Raw genomic sequence first — 24474 nt, 5'->3', positions numbered from 1 at the left:
TGGATTTCAATTTGCCAACATTTAGCATAACACCTAGTGCTCATCCCAAGTGCCCCCCTCAGTGCCCATCACCCAGTCACCCCAACCCCCCCCCCCACCTCCCTTTCTACTACCCCCTGTTCGTTTCCCAGAGTTAGGTGTCTCTCATGTTTTGTCACCCTCACTGATATTTTCACTCATTTTCTCTCCTTTTCCTTTATTCCTTTTAACTAATTTTTATATTCCCCAAATGAATGAGACCATATAATGTTTGTCTTTCTCCGATTGACTTACTTCACTCAACATCATACCCTCCAGTTCCATCCACGTCAAAGCAAATGATGGGTATTTGTCATTTCCAATGGCTGAGTAATATTCCATTGTATACATATACCACATCTTCTTTATCAAAGCCCATGTTTTGAATCTTTTAGTCACTTGGGCATAATGCCACAAATGTAATAAGAAGTTGGGTAAAATTCAGTCCATTAGCTTTGGTCTATCCCATAGAATTTGTGGACATTTTTCAGTCTGTCCTAGAAAGTATTCTAAAAGATAATTTAGAATTTCTATGCCAAAATGAACAAAACCTTCATTTTCTTTAGAAGAATCTACCTGAAAGGGGGCAACTGTGTCTTATTTCCCATACTGGAGATTGTGGGCTGGAATTGCAAGCTACATGGCTATTTCATTTGCAATTTCAGAATTGCTGCCTTAAGCAAACAAATTTGCTTCAAAAGAGAGTTGCCCGACTGTTGGTTTTTTTAAAAAAATATTTATGTGTTTCTTTATTTTAGAGGGAGTGTGGGCAGAGGGAGAGGGAGAGAGAGAATCTCTAGCAGACTCCCTGCTGAGCAAGGAGCCTGATGCGGGGTTCAATCCCATGACCCTGAGATCATGACCTGAGTCAAAATCAAAAGTAGGACACTTAACTGAGCCACACAGGTGCCCTAGGAAATGTTATATTACATATGCTTGGGAACTGTACAGCACTATTTCTCAAAGATTAATGCATTTACTGATCACATGGAGAACTTGTTAAGATGAAGGCTCTGATTCAGTAGATGTGGGGCGAGGCCAGAGATTTTGATTGTTTATCAAGCTCTCTGATTATCTCAGTTCTGCTAGTCCCCAAAGTACACTTTGAGTAGCAAGGTCTATAGCCCAGAACATTTCACAGTGAACAGGAATCAGCATTTTTTTTCCACCTCAGGCTTTCTCACACATAAAATTTTCGTGAACATGATAACTGAAATATCCAGAGAGGAACCATCTCAATTGACAATGTAATTAAGTGTTTATAACTGCACAGCAGGCCCATGTCCTCACAACTGGAATTATTTCCTTGGAACCTGGAAATATCAGTAAAGCAAAATGCATCATGATCTCCTATGGAAGCAGGATCAGGCAGCAGTTTCACGTTTCACTTTCATTGAACATAACTAATGAATGGTTGTTTTTATTTAATTTTCTTTTCTTTTTTTAAGATAAATCATTTTATTTTTGTTTTAATCAAGCTTCTTCATTTTAATCCTTGCACACTTTGTCTTCCATGTAGGTCAATTGATAGATGGGGAGAGGAATCAGGGGCGCTAGTGAAGAGCAATTCTTTCCTGTATAAAGTCAGCTCTGCCATTTGCAGGCTTACTCAAGCAACAACCTGCAAGTTAGTGATGTGTGAGGGATAGAAAAGATACTGGAAATCTTCAAACCACAGATACCAATAGCCTCAAGTCTTAGGTGAGGACTCTTCATACGGGCCCTTCTAAATAGAACAGGGGGAGTCTCTTCCTCAAAGCAGATCAGTTCAATAAAGAGTAAGGCAAGTCAGCCAGTTTGTATTCATGGAGAAAAACCTCCAAGTAAGACTGTAGATAGTAAAGCTAAGCCACACATGGGATCCCCTCTCATCTAGCAGCATAGATTTGAGCAGCCCTGCATGAGTGGGGGAAAAGGTGTTGGAAGCAGTACTGCTTGGAGTAGGTAGCATGTTGTTAGTGGACATCTATCACGAGAGGTTGGGAGAAGCCATACATAGGCTACATATTCCAGGAACCAGAGTACATTCTTCCTTCCATCTGCTCAGTCTAATCACTACTCTCCAGCATTGCATCCTCCCTCTCACTTGTCTGGGGACCTCTTCTAGGTGAAGTGGTACCAGGTTTTTACACTCATAGTCATTACCTAGAACCTTCCTACTCAAATTGTGGTCCATGGACCAGCAGCATCAGCATAATTTGGGGCTTCTTATGAATGTAGGTTTTCAGGCCTCATCCCAGGCCTCCTAAATCAAAATGTGAACTTTAACAGGATCCTCTAATAGTTCAGATACCCATTAATGTTTGAGAAATGCTGGCCTAGAAATCAGATAAGTTGTTTTAACTGAAGATGCCGTTCCTCAGGCAAATTTGAAGAAAGGATCCTGTGGTCTGGCCAGGAAGCAGACAGGGGTTTTTGGTAAATTCTTTCCTAAGTCAGAAGGACCTCTCAAGAAAATGCAAGCTCTGGACCAACAGAGATTACATGAATTCATTCTCATGCTCCAACTTGTAAATTTGGAGTTGCCTGAATTTTTTACTTTGATATAATGAGATAAATATATGATGTTGGATTCTCTTACTCTCTCTTCACTACACTGTTCCAGAAATAGTCATCCATAAGCCTAAGGGGAGTTGAGATGAAAACTTTTGGAACATGAAATTTTGGTCCAAATGGGATTTTTGCTGGTGTTACTAATTAAGATTCTCTTCAAAACTAGGCCAGCCCTGTGCTATCCAGTTGGCAGTATGTTTAGAATCCCTCTGTAAACACTCAGTAGCTTGTACAAATAGGGAGGCTTTACTTTCCCATCATAAAGAAGGTCTGAAATAAATCTCAGACAACTCTAGAAGTTTGTCTTTGCCATAAAAATAGTGGAATTCATTGAGAGCTGCCTCACTGCACCCAGACAGGATGCAGGCTGGCCAGTTAATTGGCCATGGGAACCAGCTGGTGGTGGGTTTCACTCTATTCAAACTGCAGAAGGAGTCCAATCTTAGCTTTGCTTACCAGAGTGTAAAGAGCTTTACATTTGGGTGATGCTCGTATCCATATAGAGTAAACGAGACTGCCTGATTTTTGTTAGTGACCCTATACAACTCCTCTGTAGTTGCTCTTCATGAAAGAAATCCTCGAAAGCTTTGAATAACTGGCATCTGGTATCACCGTGCTTTTCTTTAAGCTAGAAATCAAGATTGTCAGCTCCTGACTTCTGTATTATTGTTTCTGTATTGTCACCATATCACACAGGAGGAGGTGATCATGGGTGGCCAACACAGCCTAGAAAGCTAAGTAGTTGGATGGAACTGCAGCTGGGGAGCTAGAGGTAAGCAAACTACATTAGTCCAGGGCTTAGAATATTGTGTGAGCAAATAACCATTTGTTGAGTGAATGACTGAACAATTGATTCTCCACAAGACAGAGATTTGGTTTGCCATGTTCATCTCTGGATATGCAGAGGCAAGACCAGTGCCTGATGTATAGCAGATTCTTGATTCATATTTGTCAAATGTATGAATTGGACCATTCACCCCCTGGAGGTAACTGCTGAAATTGAATCCATTTTGCATCACTTAACCTTTTGCACTTCTTCCCATTCCATGTTGCCAACAAAGTCCCCATACTTCTTTCCCCTGTTTACTTGATGGGATCATCTAAAACCTGCGCAGATCCAAGAACTGCTTTGTTAAGGGAAATTGCTTGTCTACAAAATCAGGATGAGGATAGGGGCTGAAATTCAGCTGTATCCAGTTTACAGACTTGTTTTGAATTACAGTTATTGGGATTTTCCTTTGGAAGTTTGCTGAGAGCTAATTTAAGTATATCTTATAAAATTGCGAACAGTTTAACCTAGCTAGTCAGCACAGCTCAGGTGCTATAGAAAGACCCGATGTGTTGAGGCTTTAGAATTGCTTGGATAAAGAAGCCATATGAGAGCAAGGTCCTCAAAATCTGTCCAGTCTTTTTACTTTGAAGCCAAGCAGTAACTGCCGCTGATGGCAGGAGTTAGAGGAAGGTAGAGTAAATCCAGAAAGAGGAGTAGGGACAAGTGTGCCTCTTCATATTACACATAGACTGGGAAGCAGACAGACCTCAGGTTCCCACCCAGTGCTGTGGTGTGATTCCATTCGCAGGGAAGGGAAGAGCTATACTCTCAGTTCCTTTTGCAGGTTGGGTAGCAACAATGTGTCTTGACACTGAAGTGACTTAATTCAATTCAAAGGTGCTCTGATTAGAGAAAGGATTTCTTTTTGACCCTGGGAACACTGAGAATCCCTCTATGTTTTTTCTGTAGGTCTTTCCTACAAAAGGAGTGGGACTTGTCCAACTGAGTGAAGGGTATCTGAGAGTGAGGGTGACTGGGCCTCCATCCAGGGTCAGGAAGAGAAGGTACTAAAGACATTCCTAGCTGTGTGACATTGAACAAGAACCTCAGCTTCCCTGGCCTCAGATGTACAGGTCTTTTCATGTAGGAGGTAATTATATTTCCCCTTAATATATGGCTTGCTGTGTTATGCAGAGTTGGGACAACAGCCTCTGGCATACACTGATGGTTATTGCTGCTGCTTATTAAGCACCTGCTATTTGATGACCTAAACTTTGAGAATTAACCATGGAGACTACAAAAGAAGTTATCATTCTTATGTGCTGATCTGGGTACCATATCTAGGAAGATATAGCTTTACTTTTCTTTACTAATCCAGAAGGTCTTTTGAACCTTTTATTTATGTTATAATAATAGGCACACATAACCACAGGCCAGTTCTTTGGTTCAGCATCAATGTCTTCTTACTAGTGCTCACGCAGCTAGGACCAGTGGCTACACTTTAATGATTGTGTGTGTGTGTGTGCGTGTGTGTATTTGTGTGTATATGTTTTAAAAATTCCTTAGATAATTCTGTTATGCTTCTTGGCTTAGACGTACTATTCAGAAAGCCCCACTGCTGTATTAATTTATGCAAAATTTTTGTAGAATTTATTTTCCCTACAAGATTCTTTAGAACATTTTTTGAAAGAATCTCAAACAGTGGAAAGTTGCAAATGCAGTATTTTCTTTTCCTGGAACTATTTGAGATGAAGTTGCCAACTTAATACTCCATCTTTTCTAAATATTTTAATGTGTGTTTCCTATAAACAAGGACATTCTCCTGTATAACCACGATACAATAATCAAAATTAGCATATTAACAATAATACATTTCTGCAATATAATCCTCTAACTTCATCCCAGTTTCATCAATTATCCTAATAATGGCTTGTGTAGCAAAGGAATCCAACTCCAAATCATGTACTGCATTTAGTTGTTATGCCACATTAACCTCTCCACCTCAAATAGTTTCTCAGTCTTTGTTTGACATTCAGGATCTTGACATTTTTTAAGATGATGGCCTCAATTTGGGTTTGTCTGATGTGTCCTCATAATTAGATTTTGGTCATGCATTTTCGGTGGAAATATCAGAGGTGATGCTGTGTTCTTATCAATGCATCCTATTGGGAGGTACACAACTTCCATTTGTCCCGTTAATGATACGATTCACTTAGATACTAAATTATGGTGTCTGCCAGTATTCTCCACACCAAACTTGTTCTTTTACTTTTTGTAATTAATAAGTATTTTGAAGGGAACAATTTGAAACTATAACTAGTAAATATCTTCTTATATTATAAACTTCCAGTTTATGCCTATTTATGTCAATATGGACTCGTGTTTTTCTTTGTTATTTATTGGACTATGATTCATTACTCATTACTAACATTATTTACTTTGATTCTCTATTCTGGATTTGGCCGGGAGATGTTCCTTCAAACTAATTTCTGTTACACTTTGATATGTGTCCAATCGGTATTTGAACGCTTTCTTCTTTTCCGGCATAATTAGGTGTTCCTGACTCACTATTACTTTTCCTTCCCTGGCCATGGCATCATAGAAACCTCTGACTCCTTTTAGTCAAGAAGGGTATTTTGAAGCCAACATCTGGATTCTAGGTATACTCATTGCTCTTGGAATATTGTTTTCTTAGTAGGCAGAGATAGAGTATGTATGTGTGTAGGAAAATGCATGTATGTACAGACACATACATATATAAAATACATAAATATGTTTACACACGCTTATGTATATAACTACATCTTTGCCTTTACATGTATTAATCTATACATGTTTTGAAAACCCCAAGGAATAATATCAAAACCACCAACTTCAAAGTAATCCTGTGGGGTTCATTCTAGTTTCCTCTCTTTCCTTATTTGTAACTCTCTTCTCAAGCAGTGAAAACCTGAATCTGATTGTCCTTAGCACACTTGCTTATTTGATCAATCTCCTTGTATGTATCCAGTCCCCACTAATACCATCCCCACATTGATACCCCTTGCCCCACTAGGGCCCTAATCACCTAAACTAAACCATTATTGCTTCTTTCTCCCTCACCCCTATAAGAATGACCTCCTTGCCCTGCTTGAACTCTGACGTCTCTTGCAGGTGAATCTTAGATGCAGGTATGCCCTTTGTCCTTTTTGGCTTCCTCACCCCATGCTGGGCCACTGTGGTTCCTTCTTTTCTTTTGCTCTGTCTCATCTATTAGCTGTAAGACTGAATAGCTCAGGAGAAAGAAGGAATAGGAGGGATGATACCAGCCTTTTATGATTTGGAATACAAATATTTCTTTAGTTCGAAAGATTGTCTCAATTAGTTTGAATAAGCCCCAACAGTTCGCTGGCTTCAGCCTTATCCTTAGGATGAGAAAGAAACCCCTGAGTTACACTAGGATGTTCTTGCTTTGGTACAGGTGGATGAATACCCTCTGCATTTTTCTCTGAGTTGACCATCAGGAGCAAAGATTTCCTTCCCTAGCTTCACATCCTTCATCAGTTGCATTGTTACTCTTTGTTACTGTTCTCTGGTCTTTGCTTACACTTCCTAGATCCAACAAACAAATAAAACTTCCACAACCTTCAATGCCATCTGCTGATGCAGTGGAGAAGAATTATAATACTATAGTTTTTCATGAGAAAAAGAAAAGGCAAGAACAAAAGTCTAAGTGTTACCCAAAAGACTACCATTTCGCTCAGCCTCATTTTCACCTCTGGTGTTGTCTGTATCTTACTACAACCATCCCATTCTTAAGGGAACTGTCAGCCCCTGTTACTTAAAGCTTTACATCCTTTTCAGGAGGGTTATATAATCACCCAGGTTGTACAACATTATGTTATGTTAGAGGGAGGATGGCCTCTTATAGAAGTCACTTTCCCAGGTCCCATTTGTGCTTCCCGGCGTACCAGCTTCTTGTTTCATGGCAATATTACTCATCCATGTCAGAACAGGGCTTCCACTTAAAAGTATGGTCATGACTACTTGTGTTTGGAAGTATAAAATCAAAGTAGATGCTTGATAAAAGCTTCCTGAAATAATAGGAATTTTGACTGTTGTTTTTGCATAATTCCTTTCAAAAGCATTACTGATGGATGGTAAGTGTTGATGTAGGCACTGCCACTTGCAGTGGGAGGAAGGGTATTTACAAAATCCTCTTAGTTATGGACATCAGCTTCCTGGATTTTTTTTTTCTTTGAAGCAAATCTTAATGGAACAAATGATATGACAAAATACTCTGAAAGCATCTGAAACACGAGATCCACCTACACACGCCTCCAGATATCATCTCAGCAAGGCTGAATGCTTGTTTTCAGTGGGTGGCTCCAGGGCTGACTCACTGCTCCACACTCTGAGCTTGGGATCTCAGTGTTCATTCCCCACACACTCTCTTCTCTTTCCTTGTTGCAGTCGGACAAGGCAAAGCAAGTGCCTCCTTGACTGTCCTGAACCCCTGGAACTTCTTTTAGATGAGCCTGCCTTTTGAATGGTGCCTGGAGGGAAGAATTTCCCAGCACTAGATTTACATTATTTTCTTGCTGTGCTTCAGATATCATTTTTAAAATTCCATTCACACAGTGAGAGGAAAGAGTTTCAAGAAAATAAAGGGGTTGAAAATCTATCTCCTTTACATACCCGTAATTCCCAGTATGCCTCACTGTCAATGAATCAAAGAATCAGGCCAGTAGATGTTAGCTACAATGACCTTCTCCAGAGGTGTCAAAGATGATTTTTTAAAAAACAGTAGGAAGGGGATATGGCTTCTTCAAATTACTTCATTCCCTTCTTTCTGTAGACAGGGAAGTGGCTTCTCAGATTTGAACAGAATGTGTTAGTGTTGGGTATGTGGTCTTAGGCCACTATTTGTCAAGAAGAGAAATCTGGGTGGCAAGACAGCATGGCTGATAGTATGATGAAGGTGACAGTAATGCAGGGCTCACCTCTAAAGCAGGAGCAGACTTACCCAAATCCTTCCTTGAGCTGAGGAAATTCAAGGCATCAGGAACATCAGCACTCAGAGCTCCTTAGGGAAACTGTCATAATTTTCACAAAGCTAAGCTGATAGAATCTATAGATAGCAAAATGCTTAATTTTTTTTTAAATGCTTAAATTAAATCCAGCTCAGTCAAGTGTGTTTAGAGAATCACTTGAAGAGATGCTTCGGTGACGGGCACTGGGGGTTATTCTGTATGTTAGTAAATTGAACACCAATAAAAAATTAAAAAAAAAAAAGAGATGCTTAGAGAAGTGATCAATAGTGGTCTGATCATGATTCTTAACAGGGCTGATTTTTGGATGGGTGTGGAGAGCAAATTCCTAGTTTTAAAATTGGACGGCTCATGACAAAGTGCTCCTTCTTTGTGTATAAACCTGCTCCCTGTTGGTGGACAGGGTCAGTGGGCCAAGCTGCCCTAGTGAGTTGGTCCAAAGGGAAAGACTTGTCCTTGGCCATGTGACATACCCCCATTTTAGATGGATAGACGGAAAGATCTAGGGATATTTTCTTATTGCTATTGCCTACCTAGTTGATGCACTTCTTAAAGCCTTATCATTCCCAATGGTGATGGAAAAATAATGGAATGGGAGGACATATGAAAAATCAATTTAATATTCCCTCTATTGCTTAAGAATAAGCACAAGAACTTACCAGGCAGTTGATGGTCATCTACCATCATTATTTGGGTTTTTTTTTTTATATTTTTTTTATTTATTTATGATAGTCATACAGAGAGAGAGAGGCAGAGACACAGGCAGAGGGAGAAGCAGGCTCCATGCACCGGGAGCCCGACGTGGAATTCGATCCCGGGTCTCCAGGATCGCGCCCTGGGCCAAAGGCAGGCGCCAAACCGCTGCGCCACCCAGGGATCCCCATTATTTGGGTTTTTAAATATTTCTCTCACTGGCCAGCTCTCAATGGCCTACATTTCTATTATTAGGCAATTTTTTGTTGTTATTAAGATATTAAAGGTGTTAAAATGCAACCCGAATCTTTTCTCACGCTGTAAAGCCAGCCAAGGCAGACCCCAGAAGAATGGTACAAGAGGTTCTTCGGTGTGGGGGAAAAGAAGGTAAGGCCTATAATTGGGGCATGGGATGGGAGGACGACCCTCCAAAGCAGGTGTTCTGAAGTATCATTGTCTTCTAAACAGTTGCCTTCCTGCTTGCTTGCATGCATCTGAGAACTTCCCATAGAGCATAGGGTATATCATAAGAGTGCTCAGAACTGTACATGAACTTGAGGTTTTTAATCCTGAGCAGAAAATGAGAGCCAAATAGAGGTATGAAAGCTCCTTCCGAAGGGGAAGGATTACCATGGCCATCTTATATCTGCCAAGCTTGATGCCTTTCTCCAATATATATGCCAGGACTCACGAATCACGTATGACTCTGTACTCAGGTCCAACTCCCACAGGAAAGTCTGTTGTGGTCTAAGAGTGGGAATTTGGTAGCATTTTGCCCTTGGGGGTTTGTGTAAAGGGAAAAATCACGTAAAGTCTTCTTTTGCTTTGACTTCTGTAATTCTATGGAAACAAGGCAGCAGTGCTGAGAATCCAGTGAAAGAGAGAACAGCTAAGACGGTGAAGCTTTGAGGTGGGGGAGGGAGGGAGAGCAGGGGGAGGCATAATAGGATTTCTTTGGGACTGTACTTGGCTCTTCCCTTTTGTCTCTGAGATCTGAATTAGGAATTTTTTTCAATGGGCTGTTGATTTGGATATAAGAAGGATGGTTAGTGGTGGTTTTTAGAGAACAGCTTTGGTCAAGATAGGAAAGGGTGTCTGGGTGTCCTATTGTCTGGGCATTTTCAACCTTGTCTTGTTAATAACACTTGGGCACTTTCCTGCCCTGTTTGGAACAATGGAACAGTAAGACAACATTTCATTAGAATTGTGCTCTCTGCTTATTGTAATGGTGCAATGGGAAAACCTCAAAGGATCAGAAATTCAGCTCTGGGATTGTCTGCGTGCTTGAGACTGGGGTAGAGAGGCCCAGTGCTTACCCCACCTCCATCTGGTACCCTGATTGTAGAGTTGAGACACCGAATTTGTGGCAGATGGCCAGACTGCTCTCAGAGTTCAGAGTGAGTGTGCGGAATATTTACATATACACAGACATGCCCAGAGCAGCTGGTTGTCCTTGTGTCTCCCTAGCAAAATGGGGAGACAGGGCCCCCTAGGTCAGCAGCCTCGGGCCATGGTCACTGTTTCCCCTGCGATTCTTTGTGACAGCAACATTCAAGGTAGAAGTCCCACAAGGACCTTACTTGAAGGGGCCGGGAAGCCATCCTTCACTCTGTGATCACACTAAGTGGTGCAGTTGGGGAGACAGATTGAAGATAAAGAGGGCTAGTAAGAAACTATAGTTATTGATCTCAGTGAATTTGAGACTCTGAGGAATGTGACCAGATGCTCCATCCAACACCCTGCTTTGAACCTCAGAAGTCCAGCTGAAATTAGCCCCAGCTCCCTTACATTCATCTGCTTTCTTCCCACACCAGTGTAGTTTGATGTTAAATTATCTGATTAAAAAATAATATGTGACAGGAAGCTGTGGAGAAAGGACTTTTATCTGGATTGAATATAAATGAGACAAATTGACAAGGATTTTACTTATGAATTTAATATAATCTACATAGAATCTGTTCTAGGAAAGACTTAAGATGTTTAACAAGCACTGTCTCATCAATGTCCTCATCACAAAGCATCCCAGGACCTGGGTGACTGCTACCGTCCATTGCTGAACATGCCTGCTTAACAGCCAGAGTCCCTGCTAGGAATTTAATGCAGGAGAGCCACGACATTGATATGGGTCTGCACGTAAACAGCGACACACTGAAGTCTGCACACAGAATTGAACACCGAACACCTGTGGAAATGGCAGGACCCTTCTGACCAGCCAGGATGAGTATAATAAGCACTCTTGTCTTTTTGTAACTAACCCAAGACAGCTTCTTTCCTGCTCAGGAGGAAGTAATTGCCACCAGAAGATTGGTTCTGCACTGTCTAGTGGTTCTGCACTGTCTAGTGCTTCTCTTCTGTTAGCAGAAGAGGGTTAGGGGGTGACCTCCCAGCCTGGATCCCTGATTGGGCCTCAGTGGCATATTGATTGGGGTCCAGGGTTACTGCCCTTCTTATTCATACTTTCCTAACATCTGTTCCAAAATGCTGCACTGTAATAGCCTCCTGGGTTGGAAGGCCCTTGAGCATTAGACTCCTGCCTTGATGGGACTAGTCATGTTCCATGACCTTAGGCCCTTGACTGAGCTTTGGTCACCGGCATAGACACCCTCCCCTCTTGTAAGCTCTCTGTTGGCATCCTTGGCTTCTGTTCTGGCCTCAGACAACAGCCAGAGGCCCCTACTCTGTGTCAGCTGGCTGCTCTGATTCCCAGAATAGGAAACAAAGGCCTAGGATCTCCCAGGAACTGGCACAGCCCGTCTGCAGAACTCTCCATCAAGGAGTTCCCAGGAGGCCTTCTTCCAGCCACTCATGTCTCTTGCAGATTTTCCTCATGGTAGTGGGTACTTGCTGGCTGTACAGTTGTTTAAGAGAAGCAAAGTTGTTCTTCCCCAGAGAGTGAAAAACGGCCCCAAACCTACCTGTTGGCTATACCTAGAGAAGGAGAAGCAGCTGAGTATTGAGTTAAGCACTCTGCCCTTCTCAGTGCCCTGCGCGGACCATAACGAATAAAGCAGAACTCTCCTGACTGCGGAATGGTGTTTGCATTTGGAGTGCAATGTGTATAAGCATGTCTCTTGTCCCTAAATACCACCCATGGCAGATTGTTTGCCATTGTCTAAGAAAGCCCCAGATGTTCCTGCTCCTTCCTTGTCCCTCTACCATCTGTCATTGTCCTACCCGACTCCAGGGCCTACATAAATCACAGCCCTCCTGAAGCCTTTCATCTGTCCGTGAACTGGTCATGGTACCTTGTGCTGCCCCTCTTCTGGCTTTCTGCTCACTCTGTTCTAGTCCAGACACTCTAAAATATAATTTTCTTGAGGAAAGAGCATCATTTGGCTCATCCAAGTACCCCTGGCCGAGCCTGAACCACCGTCCTGTGTCACACAGCTGGTGCTGTGCAAATGTTACCTCAGTGAACTGAGGGCTGTCTGGGCAGCAGCTGCAGGTGGCCAGCAAAACTGATGGAAGGCGGCGTGCATAGTTGCTCCAAAGTAGTCCAAGGCAACCTGAGACTCCTGAAATGTTGTCCTGTTTGGTGAGCCGGAGTGGCATTGTTGAGAGACACGAGAGGCGGTCCTCCTGGCTTACTGCTCGGGGTGAGTGTGGGGAAGTCATTTCCTGTGATTAATCACAAGCCTGAACAACTACTGTGCTAGGGCCTTTACTTCCATAATCTGATTTCATCTGCACAAGAAAGCTTGTCAGTAACAAGTGCTACTGTCTCTGATTTTCAGATAAAAGAGAAGCTCAGAGTTTAGAGCTGGTCACTGTGGAGCTAGGATTCAAATGTAGGTATGACTGTTCCTTTCCTAGGACATGGACTGTCTCTTACTGGTCTGTTTGGGGTCCTGTTGTTAAACAGCCCTAGGGTTCCTCAGTTCCAGGATCCCATGGCATCCTGAGTGCTGTGGTCAGATGGGAGCTGGAAAAAGAAGTGGGCTCAGTTGTCAGATTGGGGACCCCTACGGGAGAGAGCTCTGACATATTCTTGATAGAATTTCTTAATGCAAAATTTTATGAAAATACAGAAAGCATAAGTAAATGAGATATACTCAACCTACACTGTGAAATGAGAGCTGCGGTTTGCTGTTTAGCTGCCTTAAACGTAACCACATACAGTAACTCTACAATTAATGCAGTGGCTTCCTCATGCCACTGTAACAGATTAACCACAAATTTAGTGACAATGCAAATTTATTCTCTTGTAGTTTTGGAGGTCAGAAATCGAAAAATCAAGGTGTGAGTAGGGCTGTTTTCTTCTCGAGGCTCCAGGGGAGAATCTGTTTCTTGTCACTTCCAGCTTCTAAAGGCTGCTGGCATTCTTTTGCCGTGGCTTGGGGCTGCAACACTCCAATGTCTGCCACCTTCATCACAGGGGCCTTCTCTCTCTTTTGATCTTCTTGCCTTTCTTTGGAAGGGCTCTTGTGATCACATTTAGGACCCACCAAGATAATCCAGGATAATCCTCCCATCTCAAGATCCTTGATTTGTCACACCTTCAAAGTCTTCTTAGCCATGAAAAGTAATATTCACAGATTCTGGGATATCGTTGGGGGCCAATTTTTCACACCACCACAGCTGGCTTCTGGTACTTATTTCTAAACTCCTCCTCGCTATGGAAACAGGAAATGCCACTGGTGGGATGGCTCAGGGCAGTATCTGTTCTTCCAAGGGCAGTATCTCTTTCAGGTTCTGTGTCTCATCTTGATTCTTGCTCTGTGGCCTCTACTGAGGGCTCCCAGCCCCCCTTTCCCTAACCCAGCTCCTCCAGTGAGGTTCTCCTTTGAGGTGTTGCTTTCTGGAATCACACACATAATCAGAGTGCATTTAACCACAGTGATATTTATCATGGTATTGCTAATGAGGCTCGGCTCCACTCCAATGCATTCCACAGAATTCTATCTGCCTGCTTAATGTCACACCCTAGAATGGTTTCTGGATGCAGCGTCTCATTTCTCCCTTGATTTGGAGGGTTCTGCGCTTGTCGTCCTTGAGATTTCTCAAGTGCTGCAATTGGCAGATGTGAATGACAAGTCACTGCCTAAAGAGTGTGAAGCCACCTCTCTGGCCATTCGAGGGTGGTCATACTTAGTTATACCATGCTAAGGATTTTGTGAACTAATTCAGGACTAAGAATGTACTAGAGAATGGTGGTTGGAGGAGAAAGGATTTCAGTGATGAGTAGGTTTAGTGGTAAATGGAAAATATTTGTTCTTGAGAGTTCTCCTGGCCAGTCTAGACCAGAGATACCAATGTGCCCTCTACACATCAGACCCAATAGTATCCTGGACTAGGCACAGGATTTTATTTCTCCAGGCTCTTAGGACCTTTATACACTTAAGAGATTTTCAGTTAGCTGTTAGTTGGAAACTAAGTGATAAGCATACCGTGCTTTAATAGGTGGAGAATTTTATATGCTGGGATTTCTTGAAAGAAAATTAGAGTGAAAGCTGACAAATATCCTTCAAGTTGCTTCCATAGATTGGAAGGGAAGCCTGGAAGGTATGAGGTTTGTGATTTGGTGTGGCCAAGGACATGGTAGTCACATCCAGGTGGAAGGTGGGCTGAGTGTGGTGCGGCATGGGAGAAGGGACAGAACAGCAAGAAAAAAAAACAGAAGAAAAATTGTTTTTCTCTGACTTTCTATTTTGAAAAATTTTAAATCAGCAAAATAGAAGATAATATAATGACTACTCTGGATTAACTCAGTCATTATCAGTAGCCATATTTGCTTTCACTGACACATACACATGTATATGTAGGCATATATGTGTGTATATGTGTGCATAAACTTTTCTGAACCATTGGAAAGTAAGTTGAAGATGTAATGATACTTAACTCCTTAGACTATGGACATTACTTACACAATAGCACTATTTTCACACCTAACTAAACTAACAATTCTATAATAACATAATATGAGCTACATATAGCTTATATTCATATTTCTTCAACTATCCAAAGATTTCTATTGTAGCTTTTGCTTTTCAGTGCATAAGAGGGAAAGATTTTTAATGGATATATGTATTTTTGAGAGTAGAAAAATTGGAGGAAAGGGAGAGATGCCTGAAGGGGGTAGTTGGGAATATTTCTGGTGTAAATTATTCTGTGAGACTCACACCCTGCCATTATCATGATATCTGTTGTAAAACATTTTTGTGGGTTCTGATAGCAGACTGTTTCTTTGAATGCAAGTCTTCATGAAAGCTAAGTCTTGGGAGGTTTAGGAGACCCGTGGGAGACCCTAGGATTTTTTTTTTTAATTTGTTTAATTTGTGGAGAGATTACATAAACTAGGATAGAATAGTTATTCTTTTTTTAAAATTTAAAATAAATTAATTAACCTATAGTGTATTATTAGTTTCAGAGGTAGAGTTTAGTGATTCATCAGTTGCATATAACACCCCAGTGCTCATTACATCATGTGCCCTCATTAATGCCCAACACCCAGTTACCCCATCCCCCCACCCACCTGCCTTCTAACAACCCTCAATTTGTTTCCTACAGTTAAGAGTCTCTTACGGTTTGTGTCCCTCTGTTTTTATCTTATTTTATTTTTCCTTCCCTTCCCCTATAATCATCAATTTTGTTTCTTAAATTCCACATAGGAATGAATTCATATGGTATTTGTTTTTCTCTGGCTGATTTATTTTGCTTAGCATAATACCCTCTGGTTCCATCTGTGTTGTTGCAAATGGCGAGATTTCATTCTTTTTGATGACTGGGTAATATTCCATTGTGTATATATATATCCCCCAATTCTTTATCCATTTATCTGCCAACGGACATCTGTGCTCTTTCCATTTTTTTGGCTATTGTGGACATTGCTGCTGTAAACATTGGAGTACATATGCCCCTTTGAATCACTTTGTTTGTATCCTTTGGATAAATATCTAGTAGTGCAATTGTTGGGTCATAGGGACGCTCTATTTTCAACTTTTTGAGGAACCTCCATACTGTTTTACAGAGCAGTTGCACAAATTTGCATTCCCACCAACAGTATAAGAGTGTTCTCCTTTCTCCAAATCTTTGCCAGGATCTGTTGTTTCCTGAGTTGTTAATTTTAGCCATACTATTCTTAATATTTAATCTACTATTTCTCAGACTTTAGGGTTGTTAAAATTACTTAGAGTGCTTGTTAAAAGCATAGATCTTTGGTTTCTCTCACCAGAGATTCTGCTTTTATGGGCCTGGATAAGGCCCCAGCACTGTAGTGTTTTTTTTTTTTTTCTTCCCCAAAGCTGTAGCTTTAAAGAACATTCCAGGATATTCTGATACTTGAAGAAAGAATGACTTAATCAGTTAGGCCTATTAGAAAAAAAATTTTCTTCACAGTCAAGAATGTACATTTTTAATTCCAAGTGAGTGATTCATTAATGATGGGCTTTTAGGCAAAAAATTGCTCATATATACACACACACACACACACACACACACACACACTCACACATACACACACATAGGCACTTACTCACTTGTACATAAATAATGTTTTGAAGTGATTATGGGCTTTCTTACCTGTCACCATACCATGTGAATAACTACTCCACTTACATATCATTTTGGAAAGACCACTATAAAATGAAAATCAAACATACTAAAAAAATAGCAAGAGATACAGCATTCTTTAATTTCAATTAATGAAAAGAGACCAAGTCAAGGGAGTCTTTCTCAGAGTATTCTCTTCTGATCACCAAAACAAAAGCCTGGATCAGGTGACCATTCAGAAGGATAAGTTTTCAAAAATATATTTATTAGTTCTAGCAAAATAAAGCCAGGGTAAGACTCTTCAATAGATTACTTCACTGACTCCCATTTACTCCTGAAAAAGTTTCTTCTGAGCCTGGAGAGGATCCAAAGTCTATCTAAAAATGATCTTTCCAAAGATGATAAAAAAAAAAAACCCTCATCATGCTGTGAATGCATTTGTGTTACTGTAGGGGGTGAGTTCCTGGGTGGACCACACTTAGGGTGATCCTGTTCAAACATTTTGGACCATGTCACTTAGCAGAACAGAAATAAAACCTTCTGGCACTTTTTCAGGGGGTGAAATATGGTGTGAGAACAGTATTATGGCATCCCAGAGACTTTACCAACAGATTTGGCTCCTCAGGGATGTGGTTTCGAGTGGTGGGGCCTCCAGAATTGGTAGGAGTCCAGGGGAGGAATCACGGGACCAGGTATTATGCCAGGAGAAACATTTTTCAGAACTGAGCAATTTTTTGAAAGAAGAGATTAGAAAGCTTAAGGGGCCTTTAGAGACTATTTAAAAGAGATGTGAATATACTTACACTGGATTAGGATTTACAGATGAGGGATGAAAAGAATTATCTCTCTATCTTGAGTTTTTTTTAATGATTTGCTAAAATATTTTCTATGCACAATTACTCAGAGTAGTGATGATGTTGAGGAGGAACCAGCCAGCTAATTGAATGATTATAATAAGCACTCTGAAGTTTTGTCTGTGTGAAAATATAACTGTATTAATTAAGATTCATATGGATTTACTAGTATCTACTGGTCTATAAATACCTATGCTCCAGTAACTTGGGTAAGTTTGTAAGTCTATAGGAAAGTATTTGATCCATTTCAAGAGTTTTGCATTGCATGCATATAATAAATATATTAATAAAACCCAATGACATTAAAAGAATCCCTTTGCTGTAGGATATTTTTAAGATATGAAACAATGGAACAAATTTTCTCCAGTCTTTCCCTTTCCTATTTTGTCCTGTCCCCATCCAGGCTGTTGGACTATTCTGTGACCATTGGCTCTTGAAGGGGAAATAAAAGTAGAAAGCGAAAAAGCAACCTCTCTGGATTGTTTTTTCTTTTAATGGGCAAATCAAGTTTGGGATGCTCTCCAGGGAAGTGACCAAGGCAAGATTTTGTGTGAGACCTCATGAGTAAGATCAAGGTCCCAGCTTCATCCTCCCTCTCCCTCAGCCTCCCGCACCAGGACAGATGTCTACACCCAGAGAGGAGATGGTGGATGAAGGGCTGGAGGGCCCAGGAGGGCAGGAGGGAGCAGGCAGATGGCAGTGGAAGCAGCACACTCACTGGGGACAAGCCCCAGCCAGCTGCGCCCCCAGCTGTTTGGAGGATGGTGGGCTAACTTGCACCCTCACCAGTGCCTTCCAGATTGATTAACCCCAGGTGAAGTGCTTCCCTAAAATGTCCCTAAATATGTTGGAGAGAAGCTGTGGGGCTCTGGCACCTAGCTGGGCAATGAAAGGGAAAGGAACACCTTACATCCATACTTGCTGGGTTCGGACAGCCCTGGGCCAAGACAGTGTAAAACACACCCTATTAACCCTATTACTTAGGTGCGTTGATGGCACCTTAATTTTCCTTGTCATAGCACCATTTGTGTGCCAATATGTTGGTATGGGAGGTGAGAGTAGATAATCTCTTGTAGTTCATTAATAGAATAAATAAACCCCTCTGCTAGAGTTAGCTTTTCTGTAACACAGTTGTAATTAGGTCTTTTCCAATGCAAAATCATTTAGGGGCCTCTAGGATGTCTCTCAAGTGCAGAGTGTGGTGCCTTTTACTGTCCAACCCACTGCATCATTTCTGCTCTTTTGGCCTCTCCTCACATCCACATTCTTCACTGAAGGCATGTTAGAGTAGCTTCTGCTCTCCAGGAGTCCATGTGTCTCTGCTTTCCATGTCTTTTCTCATGGTGTTCCTCCACCAGGAGAGCTGGTTCTTTCTTATTCTCACTTACCCTACTCAGCCCCAACCAACCTCTATCCCAACACCCTTAGCCATGCCATGTACACATCTGAGAGTTAGGGGAGATCTTAGCCCTCCCTCCAAGCCCTGGGAAACCACACTTTTTAAGTCAGCTTTGCCCTGCCTCCATCCACCAATCTCACCTCAAAGGAGAATCATGGCAGTGGGCATTACAGTACTTGGGTCTCAACACATCTTTCTAAAAGAATTGTGCTCTATGAGGTCAAATATTGTGTCCTTTTCATTCTAGTGTTACAACTGGTACAGAGGTTTGTACCTGGTGGTCCACCTCTAGATATTTGCTGAATCTAACTGAAGTAATAGGACAATAACTCTTTGAGGATTACTGACTTGTATGGATATATGACTCCTATAAGATACTTCTCTTTTTTTAAGATTTTATTTATTTATTCATAAAAGAGAGAGAGGCAGAGACACTGACAGAGGGAGAAGCAGGTTCCTTGCAAGGAGCCCGATGTGGGACTTGATCCTGGATCCTGGGATCATGCCCTGAGCCTAAGGCAGACACTCAACTGTTGAGCCACCCAGGCATCCCTCATCCCTATAAGATACTTCTTATAGTCTTTCACATGGTTCAAGAGTAATCTAATTAACAGGATTCCAGGAGGTATTTTGTAGGGAAGGTACTTCCCTAACAGTCTTTCAGTGATGCTTGAAAATCCATCAGAGTTTGTGTTTTTGTACCAAATATATCAGTAGCCACTTATAGAATATCTTATATGTGCTAGATACTGCCCACGATTACCCTTGGTTCTACTTCAGTGTGCCAAAGAAAAGTCAAGTGGCAGCAAGGAAGAAGGGAATGTAGGAAGTTCAGCTACCCTGAGTCCTTCTTTTTGTTATCCCTATCCAGTTCCGAATGTTCAAAATATTCCAAGGTGAGAGGAAGTTTGGGATGTTCTCCAGGGAAAGAGAAGAGACACCATGGTGCAGAAATCTGTGACTATTGGCAAAGCTGAGCCCAGAGTGAGCTAGTGCCTTTGTGCTTCTGAAAGGAAGGTCATCTGAGAATGGAAAGGAGATTTATGTTGTATAGAATAAGAAGTGGGCAGCAAGAGTAAGAAGTGAGCTTTTACATCCTGTGCTTGGCATGAGGCTCCTTAGAAGTGACAGACGTTCCAGGTCTTTTGCTTAAGACCTGATTGAGTCATTTTTGGCCAGAGAGAAGCTCTGCAGCTGGGAAAATTTTGGCAAGCTATCATGCTCCTTTGCCACAGATGGAAGTCATATTTCCATACATAGAGGACAGTTAGAATGGTGAACTAGGCCTGAAAAGAGAATCAAAGTCCAGGTGTCCATTTTCAAACTCATAATCAACACATAGCTGCCACTCTGCTCAACACTGTACAGAGAGTCAGTGTGACTAGGACGTGGTCCTTATCCTTAAAGGGTCTATCTAACTGGGGCACCTGGGTGGCTCAGTGGTTGAGCATCCGTCTTTCTTTCAGGTCGTGGTCTCGGGGTCCTGGGGTCGAGTCCTCCATCAGGCTCTCCGCAGGGAGCCTGCTTCTCCCTCTGCCTGTGTCTCTGCCTCTCTCTCTGTATCTTTCATGAATATATAAAATCTTTAAAAAAATTTTTATCTAACTGATGCAGAGAAAAGGTTACTATGCAACAGCCATTAATCAATTATTGCAATGAATAAAGTGAAGTGCCAGGATAAATGGCTGTCCCTTCTGTTTTATCACTCAGCTGGCTTGAAGAATATACTGAAATGTAGGTCTGGGCCTAAGGTGGACAAAGCCTAAGGGAAGCCTCACTGGATTCCTTAGCCTTAATCTCCTTTCTGCTCACCACACATTCTTGCCCTCTAGGCCAAATTGGAGGGCCACGTTGCCGGCCATGGTCTGTGGAACATGGCTCTGCCCAGAGTAAACCCAGGGGCTACAGGCTGTGTGAGCAGAAAGAGGGGAGAGAGCATCCACAGGGAAAGTCTGAACTAGCAGCCACAGGCCTAATTGGTTGGAATCTTTCCCTGGACACTGCTCTGCTTGTAGCCATGGAGGAGGAAAATCATTGTGATGGCATTTCTGACTTCCATGATGTACTCAGACTCTAAGTTCAGTTGTCTGTAGGTCTACAGGTAGATGGGTTCTTACAACCATAAGTCCAACAGGATGTCCTTGGTCTGTTTTCCTGATTATGTAAAAGCACCAATTTCTGGAGTAATTCTTCCATTTCTTCCATTTATCCCAATCTTTACTCTTCTCTCATCAAATTGCTTTCTTTTCCTTCGTTACTCCAGCCCTTCCTAACATTATTTTTGTTCCCACCCTTTCTAAAATGATGTAAATATTTTCCAGAACTTGATACATATACTTGAGAATGGAGAACAAAGAGAAAGAGATGGTTTTCATCTTTGCATACAGATCCTCAAGGCAGGGTTGAGATCATCATTGGAGCAAAGCCAAATAAACATTTTTCTTTGTTCTAAGTGCTAGGGCTGTGCTGAGGGGTGAGGCTCTGAGGTGATGAAGTGGGTACCTGTCCCAATTCATGGAGCAGGTGGCATACTTGTAAGTCCCAAAGCAGGGAAGTTTTCCCCTTCTGATGTTTTCTCAGTTTTATCACTACCAGAGGCCAGCACTGTTCCCAGGGCAGGAGCAGCTGCTCTTGGCTTTTGTGCCAGAGCCTGGAAATTCCTTCCTTGCAGGGAACTCACAGTGGCACTCACATCCTTCTTCCCTGCTGATTAGCCCCTCATGGGGCTCCATGAGTGTGTGCAGTGAGGCAGTCCCTCTCTAGGAGAGGGAGCACAGATTGCACTGACCGACTCATGTCTACCACAGAGGCCACCAGAGCATAAGAGTTAGGTTAATCCCAGGAACTCAGAAGCAGATATGAATGCATTTTGTGGTTGTTCTCTTCCTATGAATTCTAGGATATTGATGGGAGTGTGGAGAATGGAGAGATACTATGTCAACTGACTCATTCTGTCCTTCCTGACAATGACACTGAGGGACAAAGGATGAACACCTTGGGTAAAGCCAGCATGATTATCATATTCATGTGCTCCCCACAACAATTGGAACAGGTCTTTTCTTACAGTAGACATTTCATTTGTATTTAGGAAACAGTGGATATTGGCATCATATTTAATTCATGTGCTCACTCATTCATTGATTCCATAAACATGTGCTGAGGGCCTACCATGAACAAGGTCACAAGCTTTCAGTGGGATTGAGCACATTAACCTGGGGTTGGCAATGCTGTCAAGTACGATAGGGATGGAATCCAGGACTTGATGGATCAAGGAGAATATCTCACCTGTGGACTCTGACTGCTGAGAGGCAGCTTGATGGCTGAAGAGTAACAGCCAAGTGGATGGTGAGCTCAGCTATGATGGCTCGCCGTTCAGTTACCGTTTCTTGACTACTTACAATGTATCATTCAATTCTTGTATGTATGTATGTATGTATTTATTTATTTGAGAGAGAGAGCATGTGAGTAGGAGGAAGGGCAAGGGGAGGGAGAGAATATCTCAAGCAGACTCCCCACTGAGTGCAGAGCTCACTGAGGGGCTTGATCTCAGGACCCTGAAATCATGACCTGAGTCAAAATCAAGAACCAGACAATTGACTGAGCCACCAAAGCACTCCTATACTTTTCACTTTGAAGATAGAACTACTGAAGCTTAGAACAATTAATTTTCCCAAGGCCACATTCATTATTTTAAGTGTTGGAACTAGGATTTGAACTCACATGTCCTGATTTCAAGGCTTTCAACTATATAAGATCTATATAAGATCCCCAAGTGTGGTTAGGTAGGTGTCTGTGAAGGGGCTCTCATTTGGTGAGCTACACATGGCCATAGGAGTCAAGGTGGCAGGCAGGGAAGTGGCATTAGAGTCTCTTCCATTCATAGCAGGACCCAACTAGACTAAAAAGGAAAGGAATTTATAATAATGTGGCAGAGTATTACACCATGGGTTTGAAAACAAAGCTCTAGTTACAATGGAAATAAGGAATACCAGGCAGGTGAACTAAGCAGACACTCTGTTGTGGAAACTCATTTGAATGGCTGGATCATGCACGTGGATAGACAAATAGAGCAGGTCCTGGTAAACTTTGCTAATCAGATGACTCATATACTAATCCTTTAGTTGCTATATAATAGGGTTGTGGGGTAAGATGAGGGTATAGGGGCACAAGGGTCAGTCCTGGACTGCCCCCGGTTCACTCCTGCCACAGTGGCACAGAGGCCATATCATCTTACTATGTCCCAGCCTTACCTGTGCCCTTAGTGATCTGATTTCATGGGAGAAAGCTCACTTCAAATTTTGCCTGGCCTCAGTGAGACCAAGGCAGCCAGTGCTTTTCATGCCCTTGTAAGAGTGAGGGGGATTCTGGGAAGGGGCTGCTTCCAAGAAGAAAGCAAGCACATGGCTTCCCCAAGGACCTAGGGAAGGAAGGCCAGACAAAAGCATTGCTACCCATTTTAATTGCCTCAAATTCTTGTCTCCAGCATGTATCACAGTTTCACATTTACTTCACATTCACATTGGAAACTGAGTGGCCCTAGTCCTTGACTTCTAGGAACTTCAATTTGAGATGAGTACCTACTTGGATATGCATTTACATAGTACTTGTGATATTAGGAAATAGCATCTAGCTGCCCTCGCAGAGACCAACATATAGTGGCTTAAACCAGACAGAAGTATTTCTCTTATAGAATAGTCCAGGGCTGATATGTGTTGGGGGCCCAGGAACCTCCTGTCTACTTGCTTATCATCCTGAGGGCACTGGTCACATGTGCACTGTCCAAGATGGTTACCACTAAGTCGGCATATCAGCTATCAGGAGGGAGGGTAAGAGGGAGAGGGGGCCATGTTTCTCCCTTTTGGGGCCTGATCCATAGGTGAGCATGTCACTTCTGCTGTATTCCATTAACCAGAATTTAGTCACCTGGCCATCCCAGCTGCATGGAGCCAGGGATACACACTCTTTGTTCTGCAATGGTCCACCCAGCTAAAATCTGGGTATTCTATTAAGAAGGAGATATTTGGGAATAATTTGCAGTCTGTGTCAATATACTCATTTTGGTCACTCAAATATCCATATGCATTCTTTGTCTCTCATAGACTAGGAGCTCTTACCCAGGAGAGACCATCCTAACATCCCATTGTGTCACTGAACCCAGCTCAAATACTAGGATATCTGGGGGATGTGTGATCATCTCTGTCACATCTAGATGAGGTTCCTCTTCATAGTAAAAACAAATCATCTGTTTCTTCCTTACAGTCAGCATACAGTGATGATGCAGGATTAGATTAATGGCAGTAAAACCTCCTATTCGTAAGAGGGAAAAACAGGAAACATGCATGGTCATCAGTCCCTGACTATGATCAAATCCTGTCAGGTAGAAATAGCAACAAATCCCTGCACTAGCTGGGCAGTAATTTCCTTGGTCAGCACCTCTGGAGAGAAAGAGCCTGGACCCCTGATGAATTCACAGAGCAGACTGGCAAGCCAGCTTTGAAGTTTTACCTGTGAGTAAGAAACTGTTATTTCAGGTCTTTTTGACAGAAGAGAGACCTACATCCCCAGTAATATAGTGCTTTTAAAGTTTTTTTCAAAGACACTGAGGCCCAAAGAGATTAATTCATAGCATTCTTGTCCATCAGGCATTTTTTATATCAAGTGAGAGAA

Source organism: Canis aureus, chromosome 5 (genome assembly GCF_053574225.1).
Source record: "Canis aureus isolate CA01 chromosome 5, VMU_Caureus_v.1.0, whole genome shotgun sequence".
NCBI lineage: Eukaryota > Metazoa > Chordata > Mammalia > Carnivora > Canidae > Canis > Canis aureus.
The sequence above is the reverse complement of the archived record's forward strand: the minus strand, read 5'-3'. Positions refer to the sequence as shown.